The sequence below is a fragment of the Saccopteryx bilineata genome, chromosome 3 (assembly GCF_036850765.1).
Source record: "Saccopteryx bilineata isolate mSacBil1 chromosome 3, mSacBil1_pri_phased_curated, whole genome shotgun sequence".
NCBI lineage: Eukaryota > Metazoa > Chordata > Mammalia > Chiroptera > Emballonuridae > Saccopteryx > Saccopteryx bilineata.
This window is the reverse complement of record NC_089492.1, coordinates 199,767,719-199,790,416: the sequence shown is the minus strand read 5'-3', so window position 1 is coordinate 199,790,416 and position 22,698 is coordinate 199,767,719. Positions and strand designations below refer to the sequence as shown.

General features: G+C 38.5%; 1 pseudogene; it reads right to left on the bottom strand.

Moving 5' to 3' along the window:
* Positions 1-16,810: 16,810 nt before the first annotated feature.
* LOC136329972 (AP-3 complex subunit sigma-1 pseudogene) lies at positions 16,811-17,971 on the bottom strand (annotated as a pseudogene).
* Between the last annotated feature and the right edge of the window lie 4,727 nt (positions 17,972-22,698).

Below are 22,698 nucleotides of genomic sequence, written 5' to 3'. Positions count from 1 at the left end.
ATCAGTCAAGTTTTCTACTTTCAGCTTCAAACAATCTGAACTAATGTTCTATATGGTAGGCAAAATAACAGTCCTTCAAAAACAACTACAACTTAGCCCCTGGTACCTATGAACAGGTTGCATTACATAGGAAAAAGAACTTTGTAGATGTTTCTAAGGTTTAGGACTTTTGGATAAAGAGATTAATTGTCCTGGTGCAATCTAAACACATGAGTGGAAGATGAAAGAACATTGGGTCAGAGAGATGCAATGTACAAAATATCAACTTGCCAATGCTTTGAAGATGAAGGAAGAAATCAAGAAAACTCTAGAATCGGAAAATGATAGCCAGCAAGACAACACAGGCATAAGTCCTACAACTGCAAGAACTGAATTCTGCCAACAAACCAACGAGGAGGAACAGATTCTCAACTGCAGTCTTCAGAAAGAAATGCAGCCTGCCAACATCTTTTTTTTTCCCCACTGATGAGTGGGAGAGAAAGTATCAACTTAGTTGTTTCATTTAAGTGTGCACTTATTGGCTGCTTCTCATACACGCTCCAACCAGGGATCAAACCTGCAACCTCATTGCATCAGGAGGGTGCTCTATCCACTGAGCCAACTGGTCAGGGTCCCAACATTTTCATTTTACCCTGGTGAAACCCATATCAGACCTCTAACCTATAGAACTGAAAACTAATAAATTTGTGTTGTTTTAAACCACCAAGTTTGAGGTAATTTGTTAAAGCAGCAATAGAAAGCATATATATATATATATATATATTATCATTTCATTAAATTTAATTTATTCTCCCCTAGAACTTAAAGAATATTCAGTAATTGAAGAACTTAGGTTCTTAAAATTAAAGCCATATAGTCTCTGAATGAAAAAAATATATAGGTGTTGGCTGGGTGGCTCAGTGCATAAAGCATCAATCAAGCTTGCCAGAGGTCATGGGCTCAACCTCTGGTCAGAGAAGTAGGAGGAGCAATCTGTAAGTATACAACTAAATGGAACAACGACTTGATGCTTCTTTCTCTCTCTCTGCCACTCTAAATCAATGTAAAATTTTTTTTATTTTCTTTGTTAGTCCATACTCTGAGAAGACAAGTTTATATTGCTAACTATTCTTCAGAATTATAACTGGAGTTGTGGTTCCTCTTTGTTGTTTCCTCCACCGACTCAGATAAACTTGGCAAGCAAAGACATATTTAGCAGATGTTCCTCCTTTAACAGAAATAGAGTCACAGTAGATGTCTAGAAATGTAAATATATGAAATTTAAAAAAACTCAAAAAATTCTAATTTGTGATTCTATTAATCAGTTCAACATATGGAAACTTTGTTAATACTATTAAAAATTTAAAACAATTTTATTATTCAAATAATAGTTATAAGAATTCTATGTGGGGTTGTTCTGTGGTTATTCTTAACAAAATACACTATAGTGAGTAAGTATGCATAATACAGAGAGTTCACATTAGAGTAAGGTTAAGTGCTGGTGCTCTGAAGTCACATGGCCTAAGATCAAATACCACACCTTCCACTTACTCAGTTTATGATTATGAGGAAGTATCCTCTCTTAACTTTCAGCCTTTGATTAGTTTAAATGGGAGTATAGTACTTGACTTGTAGCACCATAAACATTGATTAAGTTGATATATTTAAGGTACTTAGAAAAGGTCTGGCCCATAGTAAATACTTAATAAATGAGATTATTTATTACACTGGGGAACAAATTTTTTTCCATTTTCTATTGCATGAGGTTTTAGAACTGTTTCTATATATTTCTGCATCGCTGATTCCAAATCTGAAATCTGTTTTTGGGTGCATGCTCTAGTTTTTATGCAATTTTAATTTCTTTTTGTTACAGTTAATGGCATGCATTAGTTTTTAAATTGGAGTTAAAGGGCAATGACTCTTGGATTGAACATAACCACAAGGCAATTAATGTTTTACAAACATCACTTTTACATAATCGTAGTTGTTTTTAAATGTAAAAATTGTTATCTGATAAAAACACCCTCTTATTTTGTTTTAAGATTGAACTGTGGCTTCTTTGAGTAGGCATAAATGTAAGAATAGTACTGACACCTTCTGTTATATATACGGCTGTTACACACTTCAACATCAAAGGCACAATATTTCATCATTTGTGACACGTGCATATATTATCTATTTTCAAGTTCCCCTTGGCAATCAAGACAAGAATTGGGTTCCTCATATTGTGTGTCATAATTGTGAGGAAATGCTTCGTGATTGGACAAAAGGAAAACGCAAAGGAATGCCTTTTGGTGTTCCCATTGTTTGCAGTGAACCTAAGGAGCACAGCAGTGACTGTTATTTCTGTTTGATCCATACAAAGGGCAATAGCAAGAAACAACGGCATATGATCGCATATCCTAATATTCCTTCAGCAATACAACCTATCTCGAGACACTCCCGGTTCCAGTTTTCAATGGTTTTATTTCTTCTAAGGATGAAGAAAGTGAACATGGTGATCAAGTGTATTTTGGTAAGATACATGAGGAAATGGTTGTAGAATCTGAATGGTCTTCTTCTGATGCCGAGCAGTCATTAACCCCTCAGCAGTTTAGCCAACCCGAATTGAATGACTTAGTAAGAATAACATAAAAATTGTCCTCGACTTTCTGAAGCATGAGGAGCATAACTGGATCATTTGTGTGGATCTTAAAATGGTAAATTTCCTGCTAGGACAACAGAGAGGTTTCACGAAGTATCCTTGCTTTTTGTGTTTGTGGGACAGCCGAGCTTGGGAGAAACACTGGACACAGAAGGAGTGGTCAAACGTGAAGCTCTGGAAGTAGGGATGCAAAATATTGTGAATGAACTTGCAGTTAATCGAGACAGGATCATTTTCCTCCACTTCACATCAAACTTGGCTTAATAAAGCAGTTTGTTCAGGCTTTGAATAGAGAAAGTGAATGCTTTCAACATATTATTTTTGCTTTTCCTGCCTCATCTTTTGAGAACATAAAAGCAAGTGTATTCGATGGACCTCAAATTTGAACCCTCATACATGACGAAGAATTTGCCAGAAAGATGAATAAGGAGGAGAAAGCAGCATGGCAGTAAAAAGAACTTCCTTGGCAACAAAAAAAAACAGAAAACTATGAACTTCTGGTTCAAAGGATGCTGTTGGCTTTCTGCGACATTGAATGAAACATGTGTTAAGATTCACTTCCTGAACAGTCACCTTGATAAGTTTCCCGAAAATCTTGGAGCTGTTAGTGATGAGTAGACTATTGCCGGAGCATCAAATGAGATTGTCCTCAACAAGTACACAAGAGTTACAAACACAAATTTTTGCCTGAATAGAATTTAAATACGTTTTGCGCAAATTTTATGATTAAAATAAATGTTTTAATATGTTCTATTTTGAAATTGTAGACAAATTCTGATGCAATCATATCTTTTATTGTATTAGTGTATTTACTGCATTATATAAATTATTATATTTTCACAGAGATGATGCCCAAGAAGACATTCTACTTCATTATTTTAAACTAAATATTGAAAATTTTACAATAAGATGAAAACCTAAAATCTTGAATTGCAAAAAATTGTAGCTTATAGAGAAAAATTAATGTCAGATTTGAGATCAGCACACTTGAATTAGGTAAGAACAAGTGTTTTTGTGGATGCAACAAAAAAATTGTTCCCCAGTGTTATTATTCAATGAACATTTTATGAAAAACATATTTTAAGTGGATATTTCAAGTATCTTTATCATCCTGGATTGATAAAAACTATTTTATTTTACATTTGGACATCATTACGGAATATTGTTGTCAAAACTGTAGCTTTCCTATTAGTTAGGATGCTATTAGCTATAAGTGACATAAAATCCAACTACATGTGCTTAAACAATAAGGAAATGTATTCTTTATTCAAGAATGCTAGTTCCTTTGTCTTTCTATATAAATTTTAGGACAAGCTTACTGATTTCTACAAAGACTCCTTCAGGGATTATAAATGGAATTGTATTAAATCTATAGATCAACTTGGGAGCATGGGACATTTTAACAATGTTGAGTCTTCCAATTTGTGAACATGGTATAATCCTCCATTTACTTAGGTATTATATGATTTCTTTCATCAGTGTTTTGTTCATTTTAAATACATAGGCCTTACACATATTTTACTAAGTTTACATCTAAGTATTTCTTGCTTATTGGTGCAATAGTGTAAAAAGTACTATTTAAAACATTTTTAATTCCACTTTTTCATTGTTATTTTATAAAATAACTCAATTGATATTTTATACCAGTCCTGTTTTCTATAGCCTTATTAACTTTGCTTACTAGTTGTAGCATTTTTTTGTATATTTGAGATTTTCTATGTGGGTAAGTATGTTACCTGCAAGCAGAGACAGTTGTATTTCTTCCTTTTCAATCTGTACTCTTCCCTTCTACCCCCACCCTTTTTTTAGTGCACTGGCTAGCAACTTTAGTATGACATGAGTAGGATTGGTGAGAGTGGACATTTTTGCCTTTTTCCTTATCTTAAAGGAACAACATTTGGTTTTTCACTATTAAGCATGATGTTAATGGCAGGTATTTAATAGATTCCCTTCTTCAAATTGAGAAAGTTCCCTTGTATTCCTAGTTTGCTGAGAGTTTTATAAGAAATATTTGTTGAAGTCTTTTAAAAAAATTCTGGATCTATCCAGAGGGTCCCTTTATTTTCTTTAGTCTGTTGATGTGGTGGATTATTTTGGTTGATTTCTAATATTGAACCAGCATTGTCACTTATGAGGTAAATCTCAGTTGGCCATGACTTATACTTTTCAAATATCAGCAGATTCTACTTGTTAATATTTTGTTCAGGATTTTTTCATTTATATTTATAATAAAATTGGTCTGTAGTTTTCTTTTCTTATATTGCCTTTGTCTGGTTTTGGTACAAATGCAACAGTGGCTTCACAGAATGTTGAGAAGTGTTCTTTCTCTATTTTTCTGAATACTGTGTGTAAAGTTGGTACTACTTTTTCATTAAATGTTTGGAAGTCACCTGAGCCTGAGAAGTTTTTTGGAACAATATCAAAGCTTATTTTTCATGATAAAATATACATAAAATTTACCACTCTGACATGAAGGAGTACAACAGGTAGACAATAAGACCATCCTGGACGTCCCTAGGGGCCAAACTTAGATATGCTTTAGACAATTTAGTAAGTTTCCTTTATTTCCTTTATCTAATGTTAAATGACATTTAAATGTAAAATTTAAGTAATAAAGTTATATATAATATATGATATAATAAAAATTAAGTACATTCACAATATTGTACAACCATCACCACCCTCCACCCCGACACTCCACCCCAACGTTGCTCTTACACCTCACAATCTACACATGACTCTTTCACAAGTACCCCTGTGTGGAAAGAGACTTGGCAGCACATTGCATCCAGATACCACCAAAACAATATAAGCTGTGAGTACAAACAAGCAAAAGAAAAAGGAAACTTACTAAACTGGCTAAAGCATATCTAAGTTTGGCCCCTAGGGACGTCCAGGATGGTCTTATTGTCTACCTGTTGTACTCCTTAATGCATGAGCTGGAAAACTTGCCTCTTAGTCTGGTTGAATGCCAGTTCAGTGGTGTTTCAGAGACTAAACCAGGACCAATTCGTGTGCTTCCCAGGATGAGTCGATGGTAAATGTGGGGAATTCAGAGCATAGGCAGCAAACACATCGATTCTGGACACCCACAAAAGAACAGCCCACTGCAGAAAGGAGCTGTAGGCACCTGTATAAGTGTAGTAAGACAAATGAGAGAAAGGAACAATGAGTGGAACATCTTTGCATCTGGCAGGATGCACACTGTTGTGCATTTCTGCATCAAAAGGGTCACACTCTGTGGGGCCTGGTCAGGCTTACAGTACCAGGCCCATGCTTGCCTCCTCCCTATCCTGCTTCCCTGCAGAGAGAGAGAGAGAAAGGAGGAGCTCTGATTTGCCATACAGAGGCAATATAAGTGCCCCTAAGTATTATGTCTGAACCAGGATTATGACACCAGATCATGGTGGGACATGTCTCTGAAACAGTTGGCTGTAACTGCAGGTGTTGTGCCAAACCCTCTCCCCAGGGGGAGACCAGAGAGCACCACTTGGGTCTGCTTTGCACTGTCCAATCCCAAGTCAGAGTGAACCACCTGGGGAAACATCCTGAGTGGCGGGTAAGAGCATGTTGTCTTGTTGTTCCTGTCCCAGTGTGAGGTCTGGACTGGCACAAACCTGGACTGGTACAAATGGGCACCACCCACAGTTGGGTTAGCAGCAGTAGTGTGGCTGCCTGTCCTCCCTGTGGTTGTTCATTTAGCATCTGAATGGCATCTGTCAGTCATGCTGTCCAACCCTGGAAGGACTCAGTGTCAGTCTGTAAGGCATTCTACAAGAGGCCATTGTAACACTGTATGAGACCGGCCCCTGTTGGGTTGAATGGGAGGTAGAAATGCCAGTCATTGTGGAGGGCTTGAGCCCATTCTTGTATTAGATGAACTGAAGTGGGAGCCTTGGTCACTTTCAATGACTTGTGGAATGCCATATGAGGTACACAATCCCCCAAATAGTTGCTCTTTGGTTAGCCTTTCCATTTGGGTAGGCCTGTAGAATACCTGTGCTGGTGTCAACACAGGTTAAAGCAAAATGAGGTCCTATGCTATGCAGTAAGGGTCCAATGTAATCCACCTGCCAAGTGGTTAGGGGTGTCCCACTCAGTGTATCTTCCCACTGTCACAAGAGAGGTGGCATGGCTGTTTGTCAGCATACCATGGACTTTGCTGACAGGTAGTCATCACCTCTGTGTATCTTAGTGGGAGGTGTCGGGCCTTAACACATGGTTCTTTGACCATGTGGCAGTTTCCCAGGTAGCCACCCAGCAGTGTCTACTCTTGGAGCGTCTTCCAGTCTGCGAACTCAGGCCAAAGCATCTGCTTCATTGTTGCCTTGTTGCCTGGACTCTGCAAGAGTTAGTGACCTCTGATGCGGAATACAGTCACAGTCTTTTTGTGGCACATGTGCCACAGGCCTGCCCACGTGGCCTGCGCACAAAGGGGTTTCTGCTGTATTTTCCATCCTGCGCATTCCCAGGCAGGGGGCCAAAGTGTTGGTTCTCAGTGTACTGCTCAACTGTCAGTTCAGATGGCTAGTGGTCCGAGCTCCCACGTGATGATATCTATGCTACTTGGAGTTCAGCCTTTATGTTTAATACTATTTTCTACTACTGATAAGATGACTTGACTGGGATTTATAAATAGTTCACATCACCAAACCTGTTCAAGTTGAGAATTTTGAGATATACTATGAGCACATTTTTTGTATACTTAACACTTCCATCCTTTTTGGGTTATACCTTGTCTTATTTTTTGGTACTCTGTCAACTTGTCCTGGAAGTCTCTGTCTTATTCAGCTTTTTCTGTTACCTTCCCATCTCTCAACACTTATTTTGGTACTATATGCAAAATTAGAACTTAATTAATGGTTTGTTTAAAAAATTATTAAAATAACATGCCTATAATATGACTTAACCATGGTGGTGTTTGCTTATCTCTTATAACAAATGTAGGAAAAATATAATTTTTTCAAGAGCAATCAACATATTGCAATTTATGCTATAAGACACTTAATAAAATTTAAGTCATCATCATTGGGTTTTCTGAATTTTCTTGTATCACTTGGCTCTATATTTTCTACTTGGATAACCTAGAGGCACCTGACACTCAGCTTGGTTAGACAGCAAGGATCATTTTCTCACCAAGCCTTTCCTCCTCTTGCATTCCCAGCCTTTGTAGATGACATGCATGCAGTTTCCCAAGCTAAGAACCTAGGAGTAGCCCTTTGCTCTTCTCCTCATTTCTCATATCCAATTAGTCCTCAAGTCCTATTAACTCTCCCTCTTCCCTTTCCTCCAACCAGCCCTGAGAATCTTTATTTATAGCCTTTATTATTTCCAATCTAGCTTTGTTCAAAAACCATTTAACTGATTTTTCCTATCTTCAGTCTCATTTACTAGAATGTGGCATCTTCCACAAAGCCAGCCCTCAAGATGCTCATTCTAAAATCAAAAACCTTCAAAAGTTCTCCAAGTTTTCCAAGATGTCCAAACGACCTGGCATAGCATATGAGGATGTTTTTCATCCTGCCCCGCCCCTTTCTGCTCACATCTCACCTCTCTCTCCCTTTGCACTCTATATTCTCACTTTGGTTAACCACTTCATGAAAAATGCCTTTGTGCCTGTAACATTCTCTTTGAAAATGTTCTTTGTCCAGGTTTCATTATCTGGCTGATGACTATACCCTCAGGAATGCCAGGCAGCCCTGAGTGTGAAAACTAGCTTAGCCATTTACTTACCTTTTGGAGCCTAATTTTCTTATCTGTAGAAATGAGGAGAATAATATCAACTTCCCCAGATTGCTAGGAGGAACTAAAAATAATAAATAAAAATGGGTCTGGAGGTGAAGACAATAAAAATACCATACATAGCTCTTATTGTGGGCTAAGTAAGATTATGAATGCTTTATTCATGTTCACTATTTTGTTATCCTAGATTCAGTTCAGGAGTCACTTCCTCTGTGTACCGTTCTTGGTTTCTGAAGACTACATGGATAGCTTTGTTGATTATTTTCTATTTATCACCTCTCCTAGCCTGATCTAGTCATACACTTCTCTGTACTACAAATGACCTGGGAGACTACATACACAGAACACATCATTTGGGCCCCTTTGCTGGCTTCCAGGTGGTTTTAGCTTTTGAATGATATCAGAGAGTAATTGGGGAGAGAGACCAGAGCATCTCTTCCATATGGTCTCCCTGATCAAGTCATGTTTCTGGGAGAGTGGTGATTTCTTTCTTCATGTTAGTTTGCTAGTGCTGCTACCTTAATAAAGTACCGTATTTCCCCATGTATAAGACACACCCTTTTCTGAAAAATTTGGGATCTAAAAACTGAGTGCGTCTTATACAGTGGTTGTAGATTTTCTACTTGCATTTCCTGCTTTTTTGACAGTGAATGAGGAGTTGTATAAATTTTATGATGAATAAAACTTGAGTTCAATAACTTTAAATAATACTTTTTTCAAATTTCAGGCCCCAAAATGAAGGTGCATCTTATACATGGGAGTGTCTTATACATGGAGAAATACTGTACCATAAACTGGGCCAACAACAACTATTCTTTTTCATATATATATTATATATAATTTTTATATATTATATATAATTATAATATAGTGTGTCCGTAAAGTCATGGTGCACTTTTGACCGGTCACAGGAAAGCAACAAAAGATGATAGAAATGTGAAACTGCACCAAATAAAAGGAAAACCCTCCCAGTTTCTGTAGGATGATGTGGCAGCATGTGCGCATGCGCAGATGGTGACGTAACACCATGTATACAGTGGAGCAGCCCACGGCCATGCCAGTCGAGATGTGGACGGTACAGAGGAATGTTCAGTGTGTTCTGTGGCTCACTAAATTCGAATCCGTGACCAAAGTGCAACGTGAACATCAGCGCGTTTATAACAAAGCGCCACCACATAGGAATAACATTACTCGGTGGGATAAGCAGTTGAAGGAAACTGGCAGTTTGGTGGAGAAACCCCTTTCTGGTAGGCCATTAGTCAGTGACGAGTCTGTAGAGGCTATACAGGATAACTACCTAAGGAGCCCTAAAAAATCTGTGCGTGAGCCCACATCAAACTGCACTGAGTAGGTATGAAACTGGGAGAGTTTTCCTTTTATTTGGTGCAGATTTCACATTTCTATTGTCTTTTGTTGCTTTCCTGTGACCGGTCAAAAGTGCACCATGACTTTACGGACATACTGTATTTTATATATAATTATATATATATAATTTATATATATATATATATATATATATATAGTCTCACAGTCCTGGAGGCTGGAAGCCCAAGACCAACATGTCAGCAAGGTGGGTTCTTTTTGAGGCTTCTCTCCTTGACTTGTAGATGGGTGTCTTTTTCCTATGTGTTCACAGGGTCTTCCCTCTGTGTCTGTGTCCTAATTTCTTCTTTTTATAAGGACACCAGTCAAATTGGGTTTGGCCCACCTCGATGGCCTCATTTTACCTTAATTAAAGACCCTATTTCCAAATACAGTCACATTCTCAGGTACTGGGGGGTTAGGGATGCAACGTATGAATTTCAGGGGACACATTTCATCTCATGCCACTCGTCAACTACGGTTCTGGCCATGCTTCAGCTTCTACTGGGGTCTGATCAATCTATTCTTCCTCTAACCACTTCAGGGCTAGGGATGGCAACAGTTTTCCACGATAGTCATCTCCTGCTGCTCAGCAGCTACTCTGGGTTTTCTCAGTCTTGACACACTGCTTTTCATGAGATAATTCACCATTGCAATTACCTAAACTATTTTGTTGGATTCAGTTACCTGTTAGACCCTTTTTGCCTGCATCCCCTTAACCACTTTATGCAACTGTCCCCAACACTTGGGATACAGCATAACAATTATCTGACTCCTTGCCCATGTTCCCTATGGGATTACAAATTCCTTTGAGAGGTGAAAACTAGATCTTTTTATTTTTGTATCTTTAAGGCCAAGCCTAGTATCTGGTGTATAGAGGGCATTCGAAGTTTGTGATACAATTTACTCTCCTTGCTCCATGGTCCCCATCCCCTTTACCCAGTCTTACTTCTTTAGATATCTAGTGCATCACCTCTAGACAATGGAAATAGCTTCCTAGTAAATCTCACTATTCCCCGTTTTGTCCATCTTCAGTACTAATAACAGATTAACTTTCCTAATAAGTGATCTTCAGAGAGATGGTGCATTCAAGGCCTTAACCTCCCTTCAATTTCTCGTGGTCCCACTATAGCCACCATCACCATTCACTTTCTAATCTGGCACATACCTCTGCTGCCAGTCTTTGTACCACTGCTCACACACGTCCCTCCACCTGAAGCAGTTGTTCTCCTTGCTTTTGGTTGGAATCTCAACCTGCTTTCTCAGAGTCAATGTTCAAAATACTATTTTATCATGATTACCGACCCTCCCAAATAAAAGCAACTTGAAGTAGGATCAGGGTTTTAAATCCCAAAGGCTTTGACTTGTGCTGACAGTTGGTTATCTAGTTGCTAGATGTTGGGATAATCCAGAAGAAGGTCCTGAGTAATAAGGGGGAACTCAGAACAGCAAATATTTTCTGACACTTACTGGGTGGCCCTAAAAAAATTATTTAATGCTTTTGTGCCTTGGTTGCCAAGTGGCTTAGATTAGAATCTTATGATCTTCTAAGTATTTCAAGATCTGCAATTCAACTTTCTTCTATATATGCCAAATTGATTTGCTGATTTAGCTCATTACCAACCATCTATCTCTTGAGGTCACCCTCAAGAAATACAGGTGAAAGTTTTCCCTTCACAAGGCTGAATATTTCCCAACTGTGTATGAGTGTAATTATATATAATTATACTGATTTTATTTATTTGCAACTTTTCTAAAGTTGAAAGCTTTCCTTGAAAGTGGTACCTTTGAGAATCCCATAAAGGGCAAGGGGAGGGGAGGGATGGTGAGAGGTGGGAAGCCACTAAAATTGGTTTTGACTAATAAACAAGAGCACATTCTGGTATTGCCTTTATTATGTCTAGGATAAAGTGCATACATCATTCCCTACATTACAACACTCTTGGAAATGATACCCTATGAACCAAAAGTCCCAGAATGTGGTACTAAGACAGGCTGATCTTATATTCCTGCCTCAAAATAACTGAAATCATATTTGAAACACATGATTGTATATTTTGAAAATAACCTGCCTACCAGAAATGCAGAAATATAAGGATGCCTACTTTTACAGAACAGAAGAGCCAGCTGAGGAAGTTCGAAGAGTATCCTCCCCTAAATTCTAAAAGCAAGGTTTATATTCAGAGTGTGCCACATTACATGGAAGTTACTTACATATAATCCTTCTTTCTCACTGACTTATAATAGATGTGAGTTAAGTGTGGGCAGTTTTATTTTTATTTCTGTATCCTCAGCTTCCAGAAAAGGCCCAGACATAATAGGCTTGCAATCAATTTTGGTTAAGCAAATAAAAAAGCCAACCTCAATGCTCGGAGATGAGGAGTGTGCACTAATCATCCAAGACAACATTACCTGAAGAACAGTGACTGGGATGCAGGACAGTGGGGCAGGAAGTGGATTGAAGATGAGGAAGGATTAATATATTTATGTACCCAAACCTTACACACTATGAAAATCTAACCACTTTCTCCATTTCCTTGGAAATAAGCACTTAGTCTTTCAAGTACTGTGATCTCTTCAATCTAATATTATAAGAAAAAATCTATTAGGCTGTCATGGTTATTCTGAGATAGTTTCTAAGGAAGATATTCAAATGGAACCTAACACAACTATGACTTGGTTGAGGAGAGATCAAACTGTATTATTCTCCAGGGAGAAATACTGACATTGACTTTTCTGCGGCCAATATTTTCCTTCTGGGAAAGTATCAGTTCCCCATTACAACATTTTAGGAGGGAATAGTTCCTGCTTTGTGTGCAAGGCAGCTGAAAACTGCCTGGTCCTGCCCAGTAATGAGAGGCACCTGTTCCTTTTTGATATTTCATTCACAGAACCATTTGCAAATATAGAGGAAGGTGCTTTAAATAACAATTATTTTTCTCATTTAAAACTGATGCATATTTCCCCCCAAATACACCCTAGCTGTAGGCTAATCAGCTGTCCTGGATTGCTCAGGACTGAAGTGCTTCCCAGGGCACAGGACTTTCAGTTTTAAAACCAGGAAAGTCCTGGGCAAACTGTGACAATTTGGTCACCCCATATAATATATTGTACCATGTGAAAGAATCAAATTGCTTCCTCTTTTTATATAATGAGTAAATATCTTAGAAATAAGAAATTCTACAAAATTAAAAAGAATAGAAAGTGATTGATTCAAACAATGACTATATATTTCTTTAGGAAATAGGTAGAGAGAGATGAGGAATTATTATCTTAATTCTGTAAAACCATTACACTTAATTGATAACTAGAAGGAAGAATGGTCTGTTTCAAAGTAGTTTTGCTGACCATGTGCTGAGACATTTTACTTCTGCAGCTTATTTATGATAGTCAGATATGTAACTCTGGCAATCAGAATCAACACTTACACTGACTTGGAAGTTTTACAGTTGCTATTACTCAAAAAAAGAAGCTTCATCAATGGCTTAAATAAAATAACCACAATGCAGAGATCCTCCTGCTTCATTTGTTTAATTGTTATGACTGCAACGAAAATAATGAGACTTTAAAAGCAAAAGTTCATTTTAAGTTGTATATATTTTAAAAAGCATTGCAGTGGTCCTGACTGATTGGTTCCATGGATAGAGCACTGGCCTCAGGTGTAGAGGATGGTTTGGTTGGTCTGAGTGTCAGCCTCAGGCACTAAAAATAGCTTGGTTGATTTGAGCATTGACCCCAGACAGGGGTTGCTGGGTGGATACCGGTTGGGGTACATGCAGGAGTCTGTCTCACTATCTCTGCTCCTGTCAATTAAAAAAAAACATTGCAGTGAGAAAAGATGTCCACATATCACATTGACTTGTATGCCTTTCTTTCTATAAATCCACAGCATTTGCTCACCTGTGAGGCTGCCAGAGAAAACCTTCACAAGCAAGAGAGGGAACTGTCACTTAAGACACCAGTTTTTTGCCTGGCCAGTGGCGGCGCAGTGGATAAAGCATCGACCTGGAATGCTGAGGTCTCCGGTTTAAAACCAGGGGCTTGCCCGATCAAGGCACATATGAGAAGCAACTACTATGAGTTGATGCTTCCTGCTTCTCCTCTCTCTCCTTCTGTCTCTCCCTCTCTTTCCTCTTTCTAAAAATCAATAAGTTTTTTAAAAATTTTTAAAAGAGACACCGGTTTTTCTTTCTGTAGAGATAGAGATCTCATATCACCTTTTAGACAAACTGCCTTTCATAGGGAAAAAGCACCTGCATGGACCCTTTAATTACAAGAGGTAAAATAAGCACTCTCTTGTATTTTGAAGCAGAATGGGGGAAAAAACTGACATAATTATAAATCCAAATATAAATGTGTTTAGATTGAGACATTGTTATAGACTGTCCAGTGTGCAAGTTATGCATCAGTGAATCAGAGCAAGCTTTGGCTTAGATTTTCTACCGCCTTTTAGGGTTTACTGAATATGAGATGTGAAAGAGAAATATACCCTAACTTCCTGTGAACCAAATATGTGCTCCAGTGCTTATCTTCTTTGTAGTTGTTCTTGTATTCTTGTTTGCACACAGATGTGACTAAGAAAGTCAAAATACAAGCCAACTGGCACTTAAAGGATGTCAGTCTTTGAATACTGACATGTAGCTCTGGGTGAGACATCTTGTCTGGATAGGGGGAGGTGGTCTCCTATAGACCAGTGAGAAAAATACAAGTGCTCTGGTGTGGATAAGAAAGAAACTAATCCTGGTCTGTGGTCTAGCCTAAGAAGCACTTTATTAATGATGGCTTTCTCATAATTCACAGGGTTTTAATGATCAATGATTAATCAAAATAATAGTAAAGAGTAACAACTGTAAAATCCAACAGAGTGTTAAATAATGACACCATTATGTCATATAAAATGGGCTTCCCCTCTCACAAGTGAAATTTCTCCTGGGGCATTCCATCCTCTGAGGAAACCCCCCTCTCCCAGCAGCCCCCTACCTAGACATTTTTTAATGTCTTCAGATATAGTTCAATTTATTTTACAAAAAACAAAACAAACCAACATAAACTCTTCACTAGGGAACAACTCTAAACAACATTTAGCAGATGGTTGTTAGGTTATCTAAGGAGAGCTGCTCTTGACCAATCATTCCCCGGAGCTGGGGCTTCCCTTGCTGTTTTCCCTTGTGTCTTCACTTCTGGGCTGCCCCCTGGCCCTTGCAGGCATTTGAAGAAGCAGAAGTGCGCCTCTGAAAGAGCATCTGGTCTGTGCAGGTGTGGTGAATGCAGAGAGATGAGATCCTCCGACCAAGGATACTTAGGGACTATCCCACTCTACACTAGATTGCAAGCCATGTGGTCACTTTGAATAAGGTTTTATAAATCTTTGGAGACCATGATCATGGTACTATACGGAAAGCAACTAGCAAGGGTTGCTGGGTGTGTTTCTTTGTGCCCAGGTGAATTAGGGAAGGAAGCAAGGCCCAAACTGTATCTTATACAGTTCTTTCAGACCTAAATGAAAAAGATGACTATTCTACTGAGTCCAAAAAGATATTACTAGTTCAGATTTTGGCAGCTTACATCATCAACCGTAAAAAAATTTTTAAACCATGAAAAGTTTTAAAGGCCCTGTTTGCTATCCCTGGTAGACCTTCCTTGGCAGAGGTAGGGAAGTACATAAGTCAAACCAAACTACTCCAGACAAGGAAAATAACCATAGCCAACCTACAAGATGGGTGTTTATAAACCAGGAATGGTTTCTTAACTAAAGATCAAAGCACAACATAATGTTAAGGATACAACTACAGAAAGTACTGGGCTCTGCCAATTACAGCTATGGCTGCAGTCAAGGGACCAAGTGCAGGAACATGACAGTACTGTGTGCAAACTCTCTCTCTCTCTCTCTCTCTCTCTCTCTCTCTCTCTCACACACACACACACACACACACACACACACACACACACACCAGGGTACACTGCATCAGTTTTAAAGAAAACAAAGAACAACAGAACTTTGGTCACTCCTAGACAACAGAGCCATCCCACGTGGACATTGCATTGCTCTAGAAAAGTAAAGGTAAGTCAATGCAGTGTTGATGTAATACCTGGCGTGTAAAAAAGGATGAATTACTGGTGAACTTAACTTCACACCTGGACAGATGTAACAACTTCCCAGCTGAGTGCTCTTTCCTCAAGGAACAAACATCTGAATATTTCCCCACACTGAAGGAACTATTTTAGGGGCTGAGTACAAAGGCTGATGACAATTGGCCTTGCCCTGTTGATGCTGATGATTTTGGAAACTAAGTATACTGACAATATAAAGGAACGTTATGACCTGTAAGCTGACAAAAATGTCACCTTCCACCCAACTTTTAGGAACAAGGATTATGCCTTATTTCACCTTTGATACTCTGCTCTAAAATCTGCTTAATAACTTTGTTCCTCCCAGACTGGTCTGGCTTCTGCAAACTCCCCCAGAAACTCTACATACTGACAGACCTTAACAACTCTCCCATTAAATGCTTGCTAGCATCTCTCCATTCACCTCCTCCCAGATTGTCCAACCCCATAACTGCTCTGCTGGCTTACCTAGATATCTACTCTTCTTGCTGTTCTTCTCTGTCCCCACCATCTTCAGATTTCTGTGCTCTGACATTCAAGCTCTCAAAACCTCATATATATATATATATATATATATATATATATATATATATATTCCAAATCTCTTGAGTGTAAAGAGGAAATCAACTTCATAATCAGAAGATACCTTGGAGGGCTGGAAATTGGTGGGTGGTCTTTCAAAGGTTGAGGTCATTGAGAGGCCCATCCTCATGGTTAGGCTGCTCTGCATGGCCTGAAGCAATCAACTTGGAGCCCTCTTTCTGGACAGTTCTGGGGAAACAGAAGATGTGTTATGCTTTTACTTCGGTACTTCTAGACAGTGCCCTCTTTTCTTCTTTCCACATTCATTAGTTTCTGGCTTTCTGTTCCTTTCAGTCATGCTTTGGCTAGATTAGCTCTTCATTTCTTTTTTCTTTTCTTTTCTTTTTTTTTTTTTGCTTAGCAGTCCAGTTACCTTGGAGTTTATTTAAACTAAAAAGAAAAGGTCATAATGTTTTCATGCAATACATACTTGGTTCTTTAAATAACAATTGTGACAAATAACAGAAAGAAGTAAGGAATGCTGCACTTGTGATCAATACAAAACACCAAAAATTTGGGTTGTACGTAATTTAAAATGTTTCAAACACTTTTTGAAATATTGTTGTAGCCAATGCTTAGAGGCATGCCTTAGGTGGGCATAGGAATGCAGTTTAGAAAAGAAAGAAAAAAATCACACTGGAACTACTCAATTTCTTCAAAATCACTGAGCAAGAAAAACAACATTGAACCATCATACTGATTTCACACTTCTATACAGTACCTTGACTTAAATCCAAGAGCAAAAGTTAAGACTGTCTTCCTCTATTTTTGGTAAACAACTGCATGGTAAACTTAGATGACTTTTCCCCCTGGATTTCACCTGGGAGTGGCCTTTAAAATTATTTTATTTAAAAGAGGGCAGGTTTGGCACTTTTATACTGATGTCATCAATGTTAATATTTCTTGGGATCTCGGGAAGATTCATATTCTTTACAGCTGATACAGCACGGGCTGGAGCTCCCGCTAAGCCAGCCTCAGATTTCTCCAGTTTATTTTGTGTGTCAATTTGTGTAACAATCTCATTCATGTTGGTCTCTAACACCATTCCCCCCATCACCATTTCTGCAAGAATATTGTGAACCTTGTCTACATGGAAAATTAAATCCATTTCACAGACATTTTCTAAACACTTGTCTAATGTTTTCACAAATACTTGAATTAGATCTAAAATGCCAAGTTCACTTTCTGAAGAATCCAGACAGAAGACAAAATATAACGTTGCATAATGTCTATAAGTCAGTTTGTTGTCAGATCTGCCGATTAATAATCCTCCTTCTAGGAAATTACAAACATTTTCATCTCTCTTAGATACCAAATGGAAAGTCTCCCTGATGATCTGTTATTGTGTATCTTCACTGTAAGGCTGGTAGAACTTAGCCGCGGTTTCCCACGGTTGTTGAAGATAAGGATCGCTTTGATCAAAACTGAGCCGGATTGACCCGGTGGGCGCTGGGGGCCAGGGCGGAGGCGGGAGCTAGAGCCTTGCCTCCAGATCTCGCCAGCGATCCTTCCCCACCCGCCCCGTCCCGCGCGCGCGCGCGCGACCCCCTTCATTTCAATTTATTGTTCTTAATTTGTTCTTTTATTGGATAGTGTAACCTAAAATTTTTGCAAAGAATTAGTGTCTGTTAGTGTAGATTTAACTGGCTATCAAGTGAGAAAAAGATAGAGGGAAAGATTCACAGAGAGAAAGCATGAGAGATTTCATTTCTGTGGCCCCATTGTACATTAATACAACATACAGATGGTACAGTTTGCTCTTCAAGGGCTGAAGAAGACATTTCTGGTTGTCATAACTGAGGAGTGCTACTGATGAATAGTAGTAGAGGCCAGAAATACTGTCAAATAGCCTACAATGCAAAGGACAACCTGACAATAAAAAGAATAATAATTATTCAGCCCAAAATGTCAGCAGTGCTAAAAATTGAGAATCTCTGGATTACAGTATGTTCAAAGGGCCAAGAAAAATTACATAACTAATTCTCACTTGGGCAGAAACTTATTTCAATTCTCTGAAATTATCAGTAACACCCCTAATGATTTGGCTGACTGTAATGGTTAAGCTTCTGCTTGTGGGGTTTCACACATTCTCACCTTAAAGTTCAAAGAATTGCTCACTAACTAGTTATCCTTTACCACATATGTATGGACCTGGCCCACATGACTGACAGATCACTTCTCACTGGGCACATAGGAAGGCTTAATTCTTTAGGAGTTGTTGCCAAAAATCTGTAGTGTTGGGTGTGCCGAAAGACATAAAAACAGCAGGAAGGAAAGTGGAAGTAAAAATCTTAAATGATGTAAAATTTCACTAGGCTTATCATTTCTTAAAAATTTTATGAGTGAAGAAATGCAAATATATTCTCCTTTAAATAACTCTAAAGGAGATTCATGCCAGCTTTGACTAGGAGATGCCTTCCTTCCCTACTTTCTATCACCAGGAGCTATGAAAGAAGAAAGAAAGGAGCTTGGAAGTGGGTAGGCTATCAGGTCAGCAGGAGTTTCAGCTCCAACTGGGTACTGTGAAAAGAGAGACAACCAGGAAAAGTTGCCAAATTGAACTGGACGTTCCCTTTTCTTTTTAAGTCATAGAAATGCAGGCTTGACAAGCTGATAACAGTGAGGAACAATTTTTTTTTTCATTTTCTATTGCATGAGGTTTTAGAACTGTTTCTATATATTTCTGCATTGCTGATTCCAAACTGAAATCCGTTTTTTGGTGCATGCTCTAGTTTTTATGCAATTTTAATTTCTTTTTGTTACAGTTAATGGCATGCATTGGTTTTTAAATTGGAGTTAAAGGGCAACAACTCTTGGATTGAACATAACCACAAAGCAATTAATGTTTTACAAAATGTAGTTGTAAAACATACAACTTTTACATAATTGTAGTTGTTTTTAAATGTAAAAAATTGTTATCTGATAAAAAACACCCTCTTATTTTGTTTTAAGATTGAACTGTGGCTTCTTCAAGTAGGCATAAATGTAAGAATAGTTCTGACACCTTCTGTTATATATGTGGCTGTTACACACTTCAACGTCAAAGGCACAATATTTCATCATTTGTGACACGTGCATATATTATCTATTTTCAAGTTCCCCTTGGCAATCAAGACAAGAATTGGGTTCCTCATATTGTGTGTCATAATTGTGAGGAAATGCTTCGTGACAGGACAAAAGGAAAACGCAAAGGAATGCCTTTTGGTATTCTCATTGTTTGGCATGAACCTAAGGACCACAGCAGTGACTGTTATTTCTGCTGTCTGATCCATACAAAGGGCAATGGCAAGAAACAACGGCATATGATCGCATATCCTAATATTCCTTCAGCAATACAACCTATCTCGAGACACTCCCGGTTCCAGTTTTCAATGGTTTTATTTCTTCTAAGGATGAAGAAAGTGAACATGGTGATCAAGTGTATTTTGGTAAGATGCATGAGGAAATGGTTGTAGAATCTGAATGGTCTTCTTCTGATACCGAGCAGTCATTAACCCCTCAGCAGTTTAGCCAACCCGAATTGAATGACTTAGTAAGAATAACATAAAAATTGTCCTTGACTTTCTGAAGCATGAGGAGCATAACTGGATCATTTGTGTGGATCTTAAAATGGTAAATTTCCTGCTAGGACAACAGAGAGGATTCACAAAGTATCCTTGCTTTCTGTGTTTGTGGGACAGCTGAGCTTGGGAGAAACACTGGACACAGAAGGAGTGGTCAAAACTTGAAGCTCTGGAAGTAGGGATGCAAAATATTGTGAATGAACTTGCAGTTAATCAAGACAGGATCATTTTCCTCCACTTCACATCAAACTTGGCTTAATAAAGCAGTTTGTTCAGGCTTTGAATAGAGAAAGTGAATGCTTTCAACATATTATTTTTGCTTTTCCTGCCTCATCTTTTGAGAACATAAAAGCAAGTGTATTCGATGGACCTCAAATTTGAACCCTCATACATGACGAAGAATTTGCCAGAAAGATGAATAAGGAGGAGAAAGCAGCATGGCAGTAAAAAGAACTTCCTTGGCAACAAAAAAACCCAGAAAACTATGAACTTCTGTTTCAAAGGAACTTCTGGTTGGCTTTCTGCGACACTGGATGTAACATGAGCGTTAAGATTCATTACCTGAATAGTCACCTTGATAAGTTTCCCGAAAATCTTGGAGCTGTTAGTGATGAGTAGACTATTGCCGGAGCATCAAAGGAGATTGTCCTCAAGTATACAAACGCAAGAGCTACAAACAGAAATTTTTGCCTGAATAGAATTTAAATACGTTTTGTGCAAATTTTATGATTAAAATAAGTGTTTTAATATGTTCTATTTTGAATTTGTAGACAAATTCTGATGCAATCATATCTTTTATTGTATTAGTGTATTTAATGCATTATATGTTACTATATTTTCACAAAGATGATGCCCAAGAAGACATTCTACTTCATTGTTAGACTAAATGTTGAAAATTTTACAATAAGATAAAAACTTAAAATCTTGAATTGCTAAAAAACTGTAGCTTACAGAGAAAAATTAATGTCAGATTTGAGATCAGCACACTTGAATTAGGTAAGAACAAGTGTTTCTGTGTATGCAACAAAAATTTTGTTCCCAGTGTATTGTTGTGATGGAGGGAGGTGGGGTTAGGTCTAGGTTAGCATGGAGGGGAATGCAGGGGGACCCCTCACACACACACACGCACACACACACAAAATAAGAAATTTACAAAATCTGAAAATTGACAATATGAAATCTAAAGTTGAGCCTGTGGCTCGTATAGGGCCATACTGAACGCAGGGCACAGTGCCACTTTGACTATTAGAAAATAGCCACAGCAGTTTCTGAACCTCGAAGAGATTACTACACTGTCGATCTGAATTAAAGAAACACATTGAGAAGAACTGAATAAGAGAAAGGACACGCTCAAAATAAATGACAAAAGTTGGAGAGGGTTTGTCACTTATGGGCATGTACCAACTTAAGAAGTAGTTGTGTTCTCGAAAGTTCTACTGGCTACTGGAAGCAATAACAGCACACGTAGAGTGATGGAAAACAGAAATCGTTCAACTGATCCCTGGATTGGACATTCAAAAATTCATTGTCCAATGCCTATATTAAGGAATAAGAAAATGGTCAGAAAAGGTGGTCATCTTTCCCATGATCACTCTGAGATTTGGGAACAAAGGTGAGTCTTGAAATTCCGCTGGCAGTCAAGAAGGAAGCCAGTAAAAGTAATGACAGTGGGGAGCAGAGGCGTAAGAGGTTGGCTGCCCAAGTGAAGAGGAAGTGAAGGTGGTAGGAAAGAAACACTCCAAAAGCAAGGGGCACACAGTATGATGCCTGGTCTGGGTCCCATCTGACCAACAGTAGACAATTTGGGTACACTCTGAGTGGCAGCTTCCTACATGCAAGGATTTGGTACCTGTTGTTTCATAGATGATGTGGCATACAGGAGAGAAATGGCCAAGCTGGAGTCTGCAAGTTCTTTTCCAAATGTCAGCATTTCTCACTGCTGTTTTCTCAGCCCCCGAAATGTATTAATTTATTCAACAAATATTTACTGAACTCTGTTTGACTAGGTACTGCCTATAGTAGTGATAAGATGGGCATGGTCCATTTCCTCTGGAGTTTGCTTTCTAGTGAGGCAGAGAAAAAGTAAGCAGATAAATATGATGCTGTCTGATCACATTAAGTGCTACGAAGAAAAGACTATAGAGTTAATATGGTGACTGGAGAATCTACGTTAGATGGGGGTGGTGGTCAGGAAAAGTCTCTCTGGGAAGGTGACATTTGGTGGTATGCAGAGGTAAAGATTGAGATGTCTAGGTAGAGATCACAGCAAACACAAAGGTCCAAATATGTGACGAAGCCTGCTAGCTTCAGGGAACACATAAAAGCCAATGTGGTTGTAACTTTGGGTGAGTAAGGAGGAGCAAATGAAATGAGGTCATCAGTGGTGAGCTTAGCCATAGTAGAGGGATGCACATGTTCATTTAACAAATATTATTAAGCACCTGCTATGCCCAGGGCATTGCTGAGCATATAAAAATGAAATTGAGAAACCCCAATATCAAGGATTGTCCCCAGAAAGTTCAAGTTTAGGAAGGGTGACGAACACTCAAAACTGCTACAGATGGAACGTGCTCCATTCTCGACAGACACTATGTCGCTTAGAAAGGACAGGGGCTTTCCAAAAGCAAGTGTCCCAGCACGACCATCCACCTAGACTAGAGACACTTTATAATCTAAAGAAGGGGAAACACGGAATCCAAAACCAGGGTCTGAGATTGG